The sequence below is a fragment of the Tachypleus tridentatus genome, unplaced genomic scaffold (genome assembly GCF_004210375.1).
Source record: "Tachypleus tridentatus isolate NWPU-2018 unplaced genomic scaffold, ASM421037v1 Hic_cluster_2, whole genome shotgun sequence".
Lineage (NCBI taxonomy): Eukaryota > Metazoa > Arthropoda > Merostomata > Xiphosura > Limulidae > Tachypleus > Tachypleus tridentatus.
Window position 1 is genome coordinate 42,200,503 of NW_027467782.1, and position 17,929 is coordinate 42,218,431.

Below are 17,929 nucleotides of genomic sequence, written 5' to 3' on the forward strand. Positions count from 1 at the left end.
CAGTTTACTACTTGTCATTAAATTATAACAGTTTCATGGAATTTTGTCTTTCACTTGTAATGCTGGTCAAGGATAAATACTAAAGGAACAAAGCTAAACATTTTTATCCTAAAATATACATCATACATATGACATGTTTAGTTGTGTTTTATTCAACCATAGCAAACATGGATTTGTATAAAATTTAAGAAGAATAAGTTTTATCAGAATGATTATATTTTTATTTCAAAATATAGCTTAGGGTTTATATTTAATTATAAGGTCTATGTTTGTAAAACAATATTGGTAGTTTAGCATTAAAACACAGTTGTCAGGGCTAATAAAACCAAGGCTAGCACACTCTCTATTACTGTAGAAAACATGGTTATTTTGAGTATCAAACATTTTGTGTTTTATACTAAAATAAATATAACTGCAATAATTTCAATGCAAAAACAAGTAATTTTGAAAATATTTAATATTTCCTTAAATGTTGTTGTTTCTTTATGCTAAGCTACAGAAATAAGCACAACAAATACTCAGAATAGTTTTTTACAAATAACATTATAACTAAGTGTAAGCTTGTTATGAGTGTTATAAATAAACTGATTTGAACTCTGTTATAGAAAAGTATAATATATTGATGTCAAATTAAGTAAATGAGGCCTTTTGACTTTCAAGAACGAAATTAATGCCACATCATAATTAGATAACTATCATAAGTGTATTTGTATATATCATCTTGCATATTTAAATTTGTAGTAATTTTGGTTAAATATGTTTTATTTTGGGGTCATTTGCATCAATGGTCATCAGATTTATTGAGTGACAACAGGCAATCTCTGAAATTTTGACAAAAGACTGCTATAAGCTTGCATTTGATGTCAGATGGTAGATCTATTATAGTTTTATATTTATCATATCATGATACATAAGCCACAGTAAGATAAATACATTGCAACACACAAAATCTGTACTACACCTCTAATTAAATAAGGTAAAACAAATATTTTTCAAACAACATACACAACCATTTTAACAAAAGCACATTTGTGATAAATAATAAGTCATTGACTTGAATTTAACACAATTCAACCATTCCATCCAAAGATAAAAGACTTTTAAAATGTTAAATTTACAACACTAAAGATGATGCTAACAATTCCTTTTACAGGTTTTCTCTACACTTTCTGCAAGTTGACCTTCTCATAATGTCAGCATATGTACAAAGACACATTGATTCCACTCCACTCCTACGTCACTGACATGTATTTTCATCAGCTAAAACAAATTTTTATTTTTGTGAAGGTTTGCTCAACTATTTTCTACACTGCCAAAAAACCCAAAATATTTCCACAATACTAAACTAAAGAGCATCAAATGCCTTCAAATTTGAGGTACTGGAATTTCATTTTAACGTTAGCATTTTCGAATTTGCTTACACAAACTGAAATTATATTGGTTACACATAATTTTCTCATTCAATGGAATATTTTGACTGTAAGTGTTCTGATAAGGTATGCTTAAGCAGCTTAAACTATCCTTGTTCTTTGTTTACATTCAGAAGGGGACATAAATCAGGTATGTCTTTATACAAATGTTTTCACTTCTCACTAGCTTCAAGACTTTCACCTAAGCACATATTTATACATGACATTGCTGCATACTAATAAGTACATGAAAATCCTCCACTATATAGTGTGACTCATTAATAGCACAGTTCACTCCCTCTGTATTCAACCATCATTATAAGAGCAAGAAATGATGCACTAAAAGAAGCATGGGAGGTGTGAAAGGAAGTATCTATAAGAAATACATTTCAGTCCATGAAAATGTTGAAATGTTAAATTCTATTCACATACAACTATAATCCAGTGTTGAAACAGTGAAAGGATCACAAAAGCAAAATTTACTTATATAAATAAATCCCCTTCAGGAAGCACTCAAAATGAACCAATAGCATGAGGCATTGTATACAATGGAATAGTACACAGACATACTTGTGGAAGACCACACATTGTTGGTATCAAGATACACTCTCTGTTTATAAAGAGTTGCTAGAAAGAGTGGAAATAAGCACAGTCCAGAATCTGAACTGGCTCACAGAAGTGCTACATGTATAGTGTGGCTAGGAATGTCACACTGTACATGGTTGATAAACTCCACTAAAAAACACAGCATTGGGAATGTGTTATACAGGCCACAGTAAAAGGGTCCTCATGGTCTTTACTTGAAAATCAATGAGGCAGAATGAAAATCCATCAAAGTGCAAATTAATGTTACACTTTACACTAGATATACCCATTGCCTATTGGGATATACCCTGTGCAATCTACATGCAACTATCATATTTTGGAACAAAACCTTTTATTTTATGACTTATAGGTACAATAGGTACTTATTGGAGATTAAAATTTAAAATATATTTTACAATATTTATATCTGTATTATGTATCACTTTATAAAATGTTACATCACATTTATATACATTATAATATACCTAATAAGAGAGTGTACTAATTCTCAGTTGATAACACTTAACCATACCTGCTTTATATCCTTTCTGTCGCATTTACTTTAGAATATTCAGAAGTGAATGTAAATAAAGATTAAGAATTGTTTAAGCTGCTTAAGCATACCATATCAGAAGACTTACAGTCTCAATATTCTTTTGAAGTAATTAAAAAGGTTTGGATGTGTACATATATATAGATCTTCATTTTAGACAGAACTATTTCCAAAATAACATCACTCTTGCAGGAAAGGATGGATATTGCCACACTGTCTTTAACTGACTCTGATCTCCAGGCCCTGTGAAGGAAAAGATGTTTCTCTCTTTAGATTCTGGAAAAATGCAGCTTCAGTGAAAGCATCATCCACACATTGTTTCTTTACAGACAAAGGAAAACCATGAAGAAGAATGAAAACTAGTAACATAGTCAGTGTAATCCATTAAGACAACACAGTAGCAAAAAAGTTCAATAAAAATGAAATGATGTTCACAAAATAATTTGTTGTGAACAAAGATGAGAACAGTTATGTCTGATCAATTCCTCGTAAACTCAAATTTTTGAAAGTTTCTACCAATTTTCAACTTAGAATTAAAATTTAAAAAAATTACTCAAAATTCCTAATGAATTTGTTTTCTGTAAATTTATGGACATCATTTACAAACATCTCCTTTGAAAAACTAATTTTTCCAAATTTATTTCCAATACCAGTGCTTCAAAATCATATACTTTTTCTCTTATACTCCTAGCATTACAACAGTAACAATCAAGTCTATCCTTTTCTACTACTTCTGTACTAACTTACCACGCTAAATTTTTCATTTCCTCTTATTCTTTTTGTGTTAAGTTTTCTCTGGCCCTCACCACTGTTTAGTTTTAGTTTAAAACCTCCCTTATAGCTGAGTTAATAGTCTTAGAAAACAAGCCAGCTGCTACAGTATTTAAATGTAAACCACCCATTCCTAAAGCTCCCTTCTTCCGATGAACTTGATCGATACAACTCCAGTCGGTCTGCTCATCCTTACAGTTTACTTACTAAAACCTAAACCTAACATTTAACCCTAGTAACCTACTTATAACTTCATTTACACAGTTAATTCTTGGTTATATTCTCCACCTGTTCTCCCACATAGCATAATCTAATTATTTTGTCCTCATTTACCAACAGATTATTCTAACCATATATCTTGTCGATAAATCACCTACAACTTCCATATCCTTCTCTGATCCTTTTGTTTTCATTTTCTCCAACAGTTCATATGCAGAATCCAAATTCTGAAATTTGTTTGTCAACATAATAGGTTCATAACAAGTAAATTCATTATTTTTACTCTAATACTAATAGCACTCTTTCTATCATCCTGAAAGTCACTGTCATATGATATATCCCTTTCATATTAATAAATTATTCACCCTCTGACTACTGCTTCCATTTCCCATAATCTACAATTCTTTTCATTGCCTCTAACTTCTCCAAAATTCTACATAAAACTCGTATACCTGCGCCACTAATTTTCTTTAGTACGTAGCGACCTGGCATATCTTGGTGCTTAAGGTACTTGGCTCGTACTCTTGAGCGGCTAAAATGGGATTTACCGACTTTATAACGTCCTTTTGAATGAAAGAATACACACTAGTAAGCATGAAAGAGCGAGCATGTTATGTAACGGGTGGATTCGAACTCCCAATTCTTTGTTAATATTTATCCAATTTTTTCTTTTAATGTCTTGTGGGAAAACACTCATTAAAAAAATGAATAACATATATGTATTGTTTCCTGCATATTTTCTACGACTGTGATTGGACATCCACTAAGTAGAATTCAACAATAACTTGCAAGTAATGACGTCAATACTGATTATACAAAAGAGTATCTTAGCAACGTTAAACATAGAGAAAAGAATTTCGGAAAGGTAGTGAAGAACAAGAAGCCTAAAAAATATTGATATTTCGTCTTATAAAAAGAGAAGTAAGATATTATAATGGAATTAACATTAAAAATTATTATTTTTGCTTTATTATATTTGCTGTCAAAACCCAACCCAAATGTATGAAAAATTTATTTTATCTCTTAAAAATGTGAAAAACCTGTACTATTATATCCAGAAACGAAATAATACAGCAGTTCCTTTACACAACTTGTTTCCAACCGAAAACCCCTCAGTCACTGCTTCTGTTAATTACGATTGGAGAGGCTAAAGCGATACAATTGTATCTGTAGGAAATAAAATCATAATATAAAACTAATACAAATGTCCTTTTAATTTGGGTTGTACGAGTTCTTGATAGGGGCCATTTCCAATGTAATACTGTATACTAGAAAGAAAATTTATGGAAATGAAACCAGCAAGAAATCGTTGTACTGATTCATGATGAGGAAAAACCCACTTGAGAAAAATGTATTCTAAAGTGGGCTGGTATTGGTATTAACTGTTTGTTTGTTTGGGAATTTCGCACAAAGCTACTCGAGGGCTATCTGTGCTAGCCGTCCCTAATTTAGCAGTGTAAGACTAGAGGGAAGGCAGCTAGCCATCACCACCCACCGCCAACTCTTGGGCTACTCTTTTACCAACGAATAGTGGGATTGACCGTCACATTATACACCCCCCACGGCTGGGAGGGCGAGCATGTTTAGCGCGACGCGGGCGCGAACCCGCGACCCTCGGATTACGAGTCGCACGCCTTACGCGCTCGGCCATGATTGGTATTAACACTAACTGAAATGAAGTACAGTTTGAGTTCCTCTTCCCCCCAAAGTATGTTATGGGTTACTGAATTATGTGAACATGAATAAAAGTGTTGTATCTCTTCGCTTCAAGACAAACAAACACAGCTATTTTATAACAGAAGTTCAAAAGTTACTTCTGTTTACATGTTTTCATAATTTTTTAGACATGGTTTCTAGTCTTTTGTGTTAATTTGGGTGAAAATATTCAAATTAATCAATAATGTTGACCGTGAGTATAAAGCATATATAAGTTTGTTTTTGTTTTTGAATTTCGCGCAAAGCTACTCGAGGGCTATCTGCGCTAGCCGTCCCTAATTTAGCAGTGTTATACTACAGGGAAGGCAGCTAGTTATCACCACCTGCAACCAACTCTTGGGCTACTCTTTTACCAACGAATAGTGGGATTAACCGCCACCTTATAACGCCCTCATGGCTGGGAGAGCGAGCATGTTTGGTGCAACCGAGATTCGAACCCGCGACCCTCGAATTACGAGTCGAACGCCTTAACACACTTGGCCGTGCCGGGCCAAGTTACTCTATTGGAATGTTTTTCATAATTCTTAGACATAGTTTCTAGTCTTTTGTATTAATTTGGGTGAAAATATTCAAATTGATCAAAGATGTTGACCGTAGATATAAAGCAGACATGAGACTGATAAATGTTATTCAGTGGCGGTGTGATTTAAACATTCCAACTCAATACATTTAACTAACTGATCATTTAGATTTGTAAACATTACTTGTGATTTAAAAGTAAATTTATACTTAAACAGAAAAAAAAGGGAGAATTTTACCTATCGTCATAGAAACTTCCTGTGCAAACACAAATAAAATACCTTAAATATTTCCATGAAGATGGTTATGTTGATACTTTTTACAATTTTATTTAATTTTTTATTTAGTTTATTTGGCACCACAAGATAACATCAACTGCCCTTGTGGATACATGTTAAGAGAAATCATGCCTGTAAGTTGTGAATATGGATATATTTTGTTTGTATTCAGTTCATCTTTTCATATAAAAATTTGACAGACATAATCTGTTTGGTAGAAATATGTCTTTATAATAATTTAATGAGAAAACTCTAGATAAACTAAAAATACATTTGATATCTTCCCAACTTTAAAGCTCTGACTGAAACGAAGTGTTTTTGCTGGTTTATTTTTAGTATATTTCACACGAGACGGAAATTAAAACACGACTACGAATATGAATTTCTTTACACAGAGACACAAAGCAACTTGGAATAGATCTAAAGAATATGTTTTATTATAATATGCGAAGTAAGCAGTATATGCAATGAGATTCTTGTGAATTTCAGTAAGAAGAAAATATTACAACAAGAAAACACCTATACTAATTACATCATGACATAAAAGACCACAAGTTACGCAAAATTTCTTCGGGTCTTACAAATTACTATACGTGGTAGAAATGCTAGGTGTTGTTTAATGTCTAGTGTTGGTGTTCACTGATTGATGGCCCCATGTTCGAGCACAATGTATCGCTGAATACGTTTCATACTTTTAACTGAAGGGTGTTTTAACTACCTTAATCAGTGTCGATATTCAGTTAAAAATAGTTACGTAAGAGTGGTAACTACTGCTAATAGTTATCTGCATCCATTTGACAGTTGTAAATAAAGAACGGCTCTGTCTGAAACTTAGGAAGGACTTGAACTGGATTTTTATACCTTCTGTCATATAATGTGCCATTTCTTCAGCTTTTGTTTATGAGACATTATTTCGGATGTTTTAACAGCTCTCTGTTAAGAAAAGTTATTATTATTATTACCACCATCGTCAGTATCTGTTGTTGTGAGGGCACTACTTCGAACACTTCCATGCCTGTTTTCTCTTCACTTATTACAGAAGTTAAGGCTCTATGTGCTATTAAATAGTTTTATCACCATTATTTTTCATCATCCTCCTTTTGCTCTTGTATTCAGCGTTTCGTTGCATCGTGTTTCAGAATAAATGTACGTATTTTATGCCATAAACGCAAACGAAACATTAATATAAACGTTAATAAGTGCATTGTGGGAAATACAACATGTCAAACTCTTGTTTACTATTTTACCAATGTATAGAGGGTCGAACGCCCTCATTACCTGGCCGTTTCTACATTACAAGTTTTGTTGGACCAAGTTGTTAACGCATTTTCTTTCCGATTATCACAAAATAAAATCAGATGTAAATTTGTATTGAACGTGAATTATATTAATAAATTTCATTTTCGCTAAAAATAATATTAACATTTTAATAACTGTGGTTCTGTTTTTCATACTTACCGAAGGAACCTTAAACGTTAAAAATGTGTTTTCCTCACAACAAAACCACATCGGGTTATCTGTTGAGTCCACCGGGAAGATTTGAGAACGCACGTTATCGTCTTGTAAGTCTGAATGCTTCCCGCTGTACCAGCGGCAGACTGTAGATATGGTACATCATTATTGATTTATAAGAAAAACAGATTAATATTTACATTAAATGTTGCAATGAAAAACTATTAATAACTCTTTGAATAATATTTCACTAACGATTTTGTTTTGTTTGTTTGTTTTGGAATTTCGCACAAAGCTACTCGAGGGCTATTTGTGCTAGCCGTCCCTAATTTAGCAGTGTAAGACTAGAGGGAAGGCAGCTAGTCATCACCACCCACCGCCAACTCTTGGGCTACTCTTTTACCAACGAATAGTGGGATTGACCGTCACATTATACACCCCCATGGCTTCACTAACGAATAGTAGGATTGGATTCATCGTCCCATTATACACCCCCACGGCTTCACTAACGAATAGTAGGATTGGATTCATCGTCCCATTATAACGCCCCCACGCCTTAAAGGTCAAGAATATTTAGTGTAACGCAGATTCGAACCTGCTATCTTCAGATTACAAGGCGGGTGCCTTAACCACCTAGTTAAACCGCGCCATTTTACCACGACTCTGCGATAAGAACAAAACATATAAATACCGTTTTCTGAAGTAAACAAACAATCTGAAGTAAATACATATGCTGGCCAAATGTACACACATCATACAGTCCATATATAAACTATTTATTAAAAATAACTACTTAGTATATTTTCCTTTTAAAATTAATATGTTATTCTAATTGTACTTTTGTTGTTATAATAAAAATACAATTTGTTTGTGATATAATTTTAAACTTTAACTTACTTTTTCATATCTATAAGTCTCAGTAACTTTTCACAGTTCCTGGTGGCTGTACTCAACCAGTTTCTTCTGCTCCCTCACTACTAGCTATTTAAAAAGGAGACAAACGTTAATTAAATGATTGATATTTTGAAATTAAGAACAAATTTACACAACTGGTTATCTTTGCTTTGCTCACAACGGATATCGAAGATTCTCAGTGTAACTATTTCTTGAAAGGCGAAACTTATGAAACCGGTAAAACAAGGAAATTAAAATTATATATTCCAGTATTTTGGTATTCATATCCACAAGAAAATCATTTCGATATTTTGGATATTACTCCCAGAGGCAAGCGGTAAATATACGGGCTTACAAAGTTAGAAATCTGGTTTCGATACCTGTCATAGACAGAACGCAGAGAGCTATTTATATAGCTTTATCTTAACTTTATGGAGAGACAGAAATTTGGTTAAATATATATATTTGTTTCACTAGGATAAGAAAAAAAGAATACCTAGGATCAAGCCTAAAAGCTTGAATAATACTCAGGAAAGCTCCAAAGAAAAAGGTAAAATATCTCTATTTTTTGATTGTCTAACATTAAAAGTACCAGCAAAGTCTTTCAAAATTTGTGAAACGTTTTTCTAAAATATTTATTTTATCATATAGTAGACCCAAGAACAAAACCGCCTCTACCTCCCACTTATCAAATTTACACCAATTGCAGAACTGCAGTACAAGCATCGAAAGTATGAAATTAAAAAAAAAAACCTAAGTTCAGTTACTTCTCTTCGCCAGAACAACCACAAAAAAATTTCTCAAGCAATTTCAATTCAAAATCGGAGAAAAGAAATCTGCAAAGAAAATATTTCATATCAATATATTTATTTCAACACATGAATTTCCACTTTCTAAAACTGAACTTCTCGTTCCTTTTCAAGCACTAAACAAAGTCAGATGTCTTAGTAAAAAACTAAACAGTTGGTTTATCTTTACGAAAGCAAACTGAATCTGAGTTTCGTTTCAAACTTTCAAATAATCAACCTACATGCCGCAATAGTGGCAATAATTATATATTTTGTACAAATTGTGTGCAACTTCCAGTATCATATCCATCAGGATGTAACAATTCAAATAGTAGTCTCAAGCGATTTATCGGAGAACAATTGTTACATTAACATTTACCTTTTGACTGCTACGTCTAAAATATTTAAAGATCCGGTGTAATAGTTTTAGAAGCAAAGCAGCATTATCATCGGTTAACAATAATTTTCAAAACTTAATTATTGAAGTGGAAGAAAAAAAGTCACATTTAATTTAATTGAAAACTCAATATAAACACGGCATATTCATCTGATAAAAGCGACTAATCATGTACAAGTAGTAAATAAACATCTTCAACTCTTTTCTTGTCAGAGCAAATAAAGACCTCATGAGCCTAATATTTAAAGCCATAGTTATAGAGAACCACGAGAAAAATTCTGGACATTAGAAAACTGACACATATCTTATATTCTGTATACCTAACCATGTTTTTACCAAACGAAAGTTAGTTAAAAAGGATCAAAATGTAGAAAGGAAACCATATTTATTACAAGCCAAACACATTGAAGACAAAGGAAAATCTTGTTCATCATCTCGTCGCGATCTAACAGCTAGGTTTCTTTCGTAAGCTTGGAAACAAATCAACATATTTTGGACTGTGTTTTAAATGATAATGAGCTATTGTCACCTCATGATAGAATATAAAATAATCTGACAACTGGAATAGACTACACACAGACAAAATAGTACAAAAAAAAGAATCTCACATCACAGCCAATCAGTTCTTCAAACTTAGTGGAATCGCTAATTTACAACCAACACCACAATTGGGTAAGGAAGGATTAAAAAAGTGAAATCATTTATTGACCCCACATTGACCTTTATAGTTTCCATTCAATAACTTTTTCTGTTTTGTTTATCTCTACTAAATATCAAAAACTTTCAGCAGATATCAGGGGCCATTTTGGAAAAAATATTGAATTTTTAACAAAATGTTTTCAATAATTATTTAATACTATTAATCATTATTAATACTAGCATGATCTGGTATTCAAAAAACTGGACAGAGGTAGATGATGGGGATGGACCAGTTTGTTTTGGATATTGATAAGAATAGGATGGTAGCTAACATGGAATGATGTCAGGGCCAATAGACAGCTGAGTGAATCAGTATAGATAGTACAATTCGCATGTTGCACAATTCATTTAAATAAATATTGATCTTCTCTCATACAAGTCACTTTTGTGTAAATATACTATGACAAATTAATTATTTGTAAGTATTGCTTCTATTCCAGTGACTTTGCCCTGCAGAAAAAATCACTAAAGAAGAGGATTCAGGACGGCCTTAAAAGGGTGTTTAGTCGTAAGCATCAATACAAGCCATACAAGCAGGAAAGAATAAGAGGAATAACAGATCCTCTCGACCAGACAGAGTCCTGGTGTCACGACTCGTAAGTTTTAGGTTTTTGTGAATTAACTAGGATACCGTATTTTCATGCTACATATACTCAACGTAATGTATAGCTTTACAAAAAAAGTCTGACTGAACTTATCGCTTCTTACGGCCCTCTCAGAAACATACATTTCTTACTACCACAGTTTAGCCGAAGGATAAGCACTAAAGCTTTTGCGATAAATGGCTTTGTGGACAACGTTGTGTGCCTTTTGAATATTTTTCTCATACGAGTGAAAGATATACTGACTATTTAACTCTAACTTGAACATCCAATTGACATTTAGTAGGCGTTTTCTTTTTGTTTTTGTATGAGACTCTCTTACATTTCAACACGAATATTCTCTGGTTTTCCAACTCTCCTGGAAAGTCTCTCAGTAGCTTGATACCGATATTTTCAATTGATGGATATTCTATGCTCACAAGGGCTAAATGGCAAGTTAGAATCACTTAACATTCCTAATTCTAAAGAACTGACCAACTACTCATTACCATAAGAAACTTTAGCCATCTGTTAGACCCGAAGAATTCGACTGACTGCCATTACTATAACCAGAGCACAACCGAAATTACGGGCTGTATTTAGCTGCATTGTGGCTCGAATATTAGACACTGAGAAACGCAACCCTGCATACTGAATATCAGCTACTGCTGGCTCGTCCAAGTAGAATATAATAATTATAAATTAATGTTATCTTTTAATCTCTGAAAGGATCTGTTTGAAGGAAGAGTGATGTGAAAAATGCAACAGATTTTAACATGTCCTTTGGGTAATCGACAATTTCTAATTTGAAATACGTTTTATATTAAACTTTAACTTGTATTGACTTTGTATATCATACAGCTTCGTCAGACTTCTTTGAACAACCATATCGTAGTTTCTTTTTTGTATATTTCTTACTATCATCCGCGTGGCATGACAGTAATTGGATGTCTCACCTTTTTAATCTATGCATGTATAAAAGGGAAACAACAATCTGTGCTTTAACAACATTTTTTCTCTCCAAAACACACTCTAGTAGCAATGATAATGAAGAAAGCAAAATGGATAGCTCACCCATTGTGGATATGGATAGCTCACCCATTGTGGAAATGGATAGCTCACCCATTGTGGATTACACGACTGGTCGTGTTATTCAATTTCTAGAGAATGGAAAACGTGTTGTAGAGATAGTAAAGTCCAAGAATAAACCTTACGGATTTTGTCTTGCTAAAAAGATATTAAAGAACAGTAATAGTAAGCAGTCTCTTGTTTGTATCAGAATAGCGTTTCTTTTATTATTATTATTAGAGTAAAAGATGACCTGGAGAGATCGCCCATTTTAATCATTTACACCACTTTATGGTAGTGTGTTGTCTGTCTATAACTTAGTTACTAGACACTAAAATGTTGTCACTTAAGAAACGCTTAACACTGCAATTTGTACTGCCGTGACGTTAGTGAATCGTGCGTATGCCACGAATCACGAGAATAATAATACAATCTGTAGGATACAACACAGCATGAAGTATGAACTTGAACAGCAAGAAATAAAAATATTTGTTACTATTCATTTTGACAGGGATTCGAACTCGCAACCCTCGGATTACGATTTGAATGTATTAACCACCGGGCCAAATCGGGCTCAAAACTACTGAAGTGAAATTTTAAAACGTTAAGATAAAACTGTTTCAGTTACGATGCAAAACCTGCTAAACTAAATAATTAAATTCAAAATACAATAACAACAACTTCTACACTAGGTAAATCCTGACTTTAATAACTACATCATATCGACCTTTAATACGACATCATCATCATCAGTTCAAAACTGTTGTTATTGTAATTTTAAATTAACCGTCACGTTATTTTCTGCCGGATTATACCATGGTAATTTTGTTTCCCCTGTAATTAATTAATTTAAAAAATAATAAATTGAACACATAATCCTATTATCTTTCTTTAGATTTGCACTCGGCCCGGCATGGCCAAGCGTGTTAAGGCGTGCGACTCGGAATCTGACACTTTAAATTAGGAACGTCGAGCATAGATAGCCCTCGTGAAGCTTTGTGCGAATTTCAAATACAAGCAAACTTTATTGGCTTTACACTTTGCGCTTAATATGGTTTAAAAATAAAGTATGTAAAACAGTTAGGGTGAGCATAGTGCAGATAGACCTTTGTTAAGATTAAACGCGCACACACACAGATTCACTCCGAATTGTCGTAACAGATTGATTATTGTATGGCTTAGCATATTCTTCACTCAATGCCATCTATGGAATAACTGCGCATAGCAGTTCCAAGTTTTAAACTTATAAATAAGATAGAAGTTAATTACTCAATAAGACCATTGTCCTTTTCAGCCTACTCCAGAGCAACATCCTGCCCATTTAACAGTTTCAATAGGTAAAAACAATTATTCGATATGACCTAATATGTTGTCTTTCCTCCTGAAGAACAAGAACAAGTCCATAATTTGAGGGCTAAGTAATGTAATAAATATACGAATTGAGCACAGTCAATAAGGACCAATTTGCTCAGAGCACTTTGTATTACCAACAGTTACATAACAAAGTCTAGAAAAAATTGCGTTATCATGCCTACACAGTTGTAAGTCGCTATTCCATGTGTCTTTCATTCATTTGTGTTTACTTTAAGAAATGTTTTTGTTGTGGAAAGAAAAGAGGAAGGTTTTAAATTATTAACGCGATCTAAATATTCAGACATTTTCTTTCCTTTTACGGACAATATGTTTTCAAGTTATTTTGTATTCGTGTCTTACCTCACTAACATTGTTGAACAAAGCAAGTTAGCAATTCATAGACGAATTTAGTAAAGAAGATTGACTAAATAGCAAAAATTACTACAAAGTGTATATTTATATATATATATATTGTTTTAATAGTTTCAGGAGTTTTCGTCACCCGTATGAGAAATTACGAAACATTGATTTCGCTCACTGGGATCCTTGATCCCGGTGACGAAATTTTAGAAATAGATGGCATTAGTGTTAGCCAAAAACACATCATAGATATCCAAAATATGATAATAAATACCAAGAAAATACGCTTCACAACCCTGTCTCTTTTGAATTTGGAAAGAGAAATGAATACATGCAAAGAAGATGAAATGGGTTTCTCATTGTAAATAATAATTTGTGTATTTATATATGTTATGTTTCTTGTTTAAAATTGTAAAATAATAAATTAAGAAAAGTTTAAATTGTATTGTTTATTGTATTAAATATATTTAAAAATTTTGTATTGGATTTTATTGTTCAAATGATGAAACAACACCAACAGAATTCAAGACAGACTTGCTACAGAGGAATCACTCCAGAAAGAGATATAATTTTATGAACAAAGCTTCACTGAATATAATCAATATATAATTAATACAATCAGTTTAAATCACTAATTTATCAGTTAATTAACTTTTCTTACCATTCAATTAAATCATCCTGAAAAAGGATGATACTGTAGAATAATTGAAAAGAACTCTTAGATATTAAATTAACTCAATAATAATTTTCGATAACATGATTACAATAAAATAATCTGGAAATATTTCTTTTTAACAATTTATTAATTTTCTCACAACGTAGATTGTGCAGTATGACCTACACACATTGACACTCTATTCACATAGTATTTTCGAAAAACATTAGTCAATCTCGGTTGTGTCATCTTCTAAACCAAATTAGAATAATTTAAAAATAATTAAAGCCAGTCGTTATCATTCATGCACTTTTCAAGCTTTTTATCTAAACTCTCATGTACTGCTTTTCAACGTCTGAAGATAACCCATTCCAAAGGCCAACCAAACTCTTAAATAATTAAAACTGCCTAAGCTGAAGATGATTCCTACCAGTCCATAAGTTATACCTGTGTCCCCTAGTTCTACTATTTTCGTTGACAAATATGGAAAAAAAACAAACGATTATGCATGAGTATCTCCACGTATGACAAAACAATATTTTCTTTTTATTAGTGTGCTTTAAAAAAGTCCGTACTCTTAATTTTTAAATCTGCAATCAATCTTTTCTCACATATCCTTTCTCATATTTTCATTTCTTGTTTCAACAACTTTTTAATCTTATGAATCTCGTTTCATACCAGTCAATTCAAATTTCTTAAATTTATGATGATTTTAATAAATCTTATATCTTAAACTGTTTGTGAGTCAACCTGTTTATTGTTTCCTTGTAGCTACCCTTTTCATTCTATAAGGAATATGTTTATCTTGAATATTGAAGAATTTACCTTTAAAGAGTTTATACATGTGATCAGTGTCGCTATAGAACTCAGTTGACCAATTCAGAACAATTATTCTTGTTGCATCCTTTCAATTTTTATTTTAAATTATGACCCAAATATCGTTGTTATTTATCTCTATTTGCAACAGAACATTTCACCTGATAGAGCACTTATCATACGCATCCATACGTTCTCCAATTTCCATAATCATTTCTGTATTTGAAGTTAAGAATAAATTTAACATAGCATTGTTTCAATAGGTTCCTTGACTAATTGCTTATGAAGCTCAACAGTTTCCAAAAGCATTTCTTCCTCATGGTTTGACTTTAATATTTCCCAATATATATGTTCCATCATGGTTTCATTGAGAGCTGAAATCTTAATCTGATTGTAAAGATTCTCACTTATTTCATCAGTACTATTGTGGTTTTTAAGAAATTCCCACTAAAAGGCCTTTCCTTTTATATCCAATAATAACAACCAAAATGAATTTTATCTTCATACTAATATCCTTAATTTGACCATATATTACTATTAGGCATATCTTTTAAAAAATGCACTTTATTGATGAATGAGTCATATGCAACAGACATGTCGAAATTGAAGTGGTTTAAATATTATTGTTATACATTATTCTAATTTTTGAAAGTTTTCATGGGAGTAGATATAGTATTATAAATATAATATGTTTAACATTTATTTCTGACGATAAGTACATTAATATAATCTCTCATTGCCAGCTTGATGCATAAGTTAATTCACCCATGATTTGTGACAGACGTTTATAATCAACAAGAAGTTGAATAAACTATCATTACATGTAAAGCCATAACTTGAGATTAATACAATTTTAACTTCTTAATAATTTTACTGTAAATGTTTACTGAAGGTTATCTTTTATACCACGTAATGCTTTCTGTTAAAATTTTACAATGAACGATTCATTTGAATTTCTTTGGTGGATTTAATATTTGGGAAACATAACAGGAGTTCATCTACAAGATGGTGATGGTGATTCCACAATTATGGCTATTGGCGGGAGGAAAGGTATTCATGTTCTATTTAAACTATGTTAATGACAACACTCGGAGATAATCCAGGTAACAACTTTCCAAACTCATACACGCAATACAACAAGTCCTCATTCATCAATGTTCTGTTGTCTAATTATTTAGGTTTATGGACACCCACAAAATAAAGAAAGGAAGAAAAAATTTCTTCGTCGAACTACTAACTAACCAGTACTTGCTATTCCTGTCATTATGTACCCATGGTTTTCTTATTGGGCAGAACTGTTGTACAGTGTTTTTCTTACGAATTTAGAAAAATGAAAGTCGTATCTTCATCGCCACACACTATATAAACGTAATACAGCTATAACAATAAATAAATAACAACGAACACACGTATAATTCATTTTGAATTCGTAGGTTGCTGAGTATACAGTCTACATGAACTTTTTGTACGGAGTACCTATTGGACAGATATCTATCTACTGACAGTTCCATTGATAAATAAATAAAATTCGTGGCAGGTACTTCGATTTAAAACTTTGCATCTCAAGAAGAAATGCAAAGCAGTCGAGGGAACTCAGAAGAGACCTTTTCTTCGCCTTGCTTGAAATAAAATTTAACTGGGCTAGTGATTGATAGTTAATAGCGAAGCCGAAAAGATTTAAAGTTTACGAGTTTGTAATACAATCTGGTGGCAAAGGTCCAATGGTGGCATTTTGAAGATTAGTTGCTCGATGTTGGGGGCGTTCGGCAATAAAATGAAAATACTGTAGGGTACATCCGTGGTTAAGTATAAAATCAGCTACCTGTTTGTGTTCGGTCACAACTTTAACAAAGTTAGTTGGCAATGCTGTGTTCTTGGAATGAATTCTGTGAGCCGCATGGAGTAACGTGAAAGTTGTGGTTTCCAGAGAATGTCGAATTCCAGCAGGAGTTAAGACAAATTAACGTTCTTAATAAATATCGAATACAGGCAACGTGAACTTTAGGTAGGAGAGCATTGAACGTTGATATCTGCTTTCTATGGTTTACATACATATGCATGGTCGTGGAGTGTTGAAAGCTGCAGTAACATGCCTCCTCGGTGAAGAATTTTGGTTTTTCTGGTGTCAACTGAGACGCTAGGATTGAACTGATTGATGAAGACAACATGGCAGCGATGACTTCTCACGTCTAAACACTTCAGCTACTTGTCGAGGAATGAAACGAGGTTATTGATGTCAATTCGTCTCTGCATTTATACGCTCCTAACGGTAAACTAACAGGTTATGTGATTAGTCTTATTCTTGACAGGTACAAAACTACAGAAATGGAATACACAGGAATACCTCTTACAGGGCGGTTAATGCGTGGGAAACACAACCGCATTGATTGAATCAGCATTGAACGGGGAATAGTTTCAATAGGAAAAATAACGATACGTGGATATCATAAGGGATTTCTTCATAGTAGAAATAATTAAGCCTGATTAGTTAGAAAAACAGAAATAGTTATGAGGTAAAATAAAACCGATATTAATTTGTAAACTTTTAAACTTTTTGTAATTTTGAAAAATTAAAAGAATGAATATTTTATTTTGAAAAAAAAAGTTTAAAAATTTGCTGATTAAAATAAATTTATCTCTTCTTGGTTGCACCATTTTCTTCATGGAATTCTCGGTAACATCGAATGACATTTTATAACCGCACTCTAGGTCTGAATCATAATCCATAATTAAGTATGTAGCAGTTTCCATTGCCCGAAACATTGTTTCAAGTTTCCGTAAGAGAAATTATTCATCCTGCTCTTCACTAGCACCAT

At 32.6% G+C, this 17,929-nt stretch overlaps 1 protein-coding gene and 1 long non-coding RNA gene across 9 annotated transcripts in view; both read left to right on the plus strand.

Annotated features, from left to right (window-relative positions):
• Positions 1 to 17,929, plus strand: part of LOC143243177 (uncharacterized) — a 386,181-nt gene that overhangs the window by 98,121 nt on the left and 270,131 nt on the right. The gene's annotated exons all lie outside the window — the stretch shown is intronic.
• LOC143243188 (uncharacterized) lies at positions 8,732 to 14,121 on the plus strand. Its single transcript, XR_013024154.1, has 3 exons — positions 8,732 to 8,946; positions 10,721 to 10,876; positions 11,898 to 14,121. It is a non-coding gene; the product is annotated as an uncharacterized LOC143243188 (long non-coding RNA).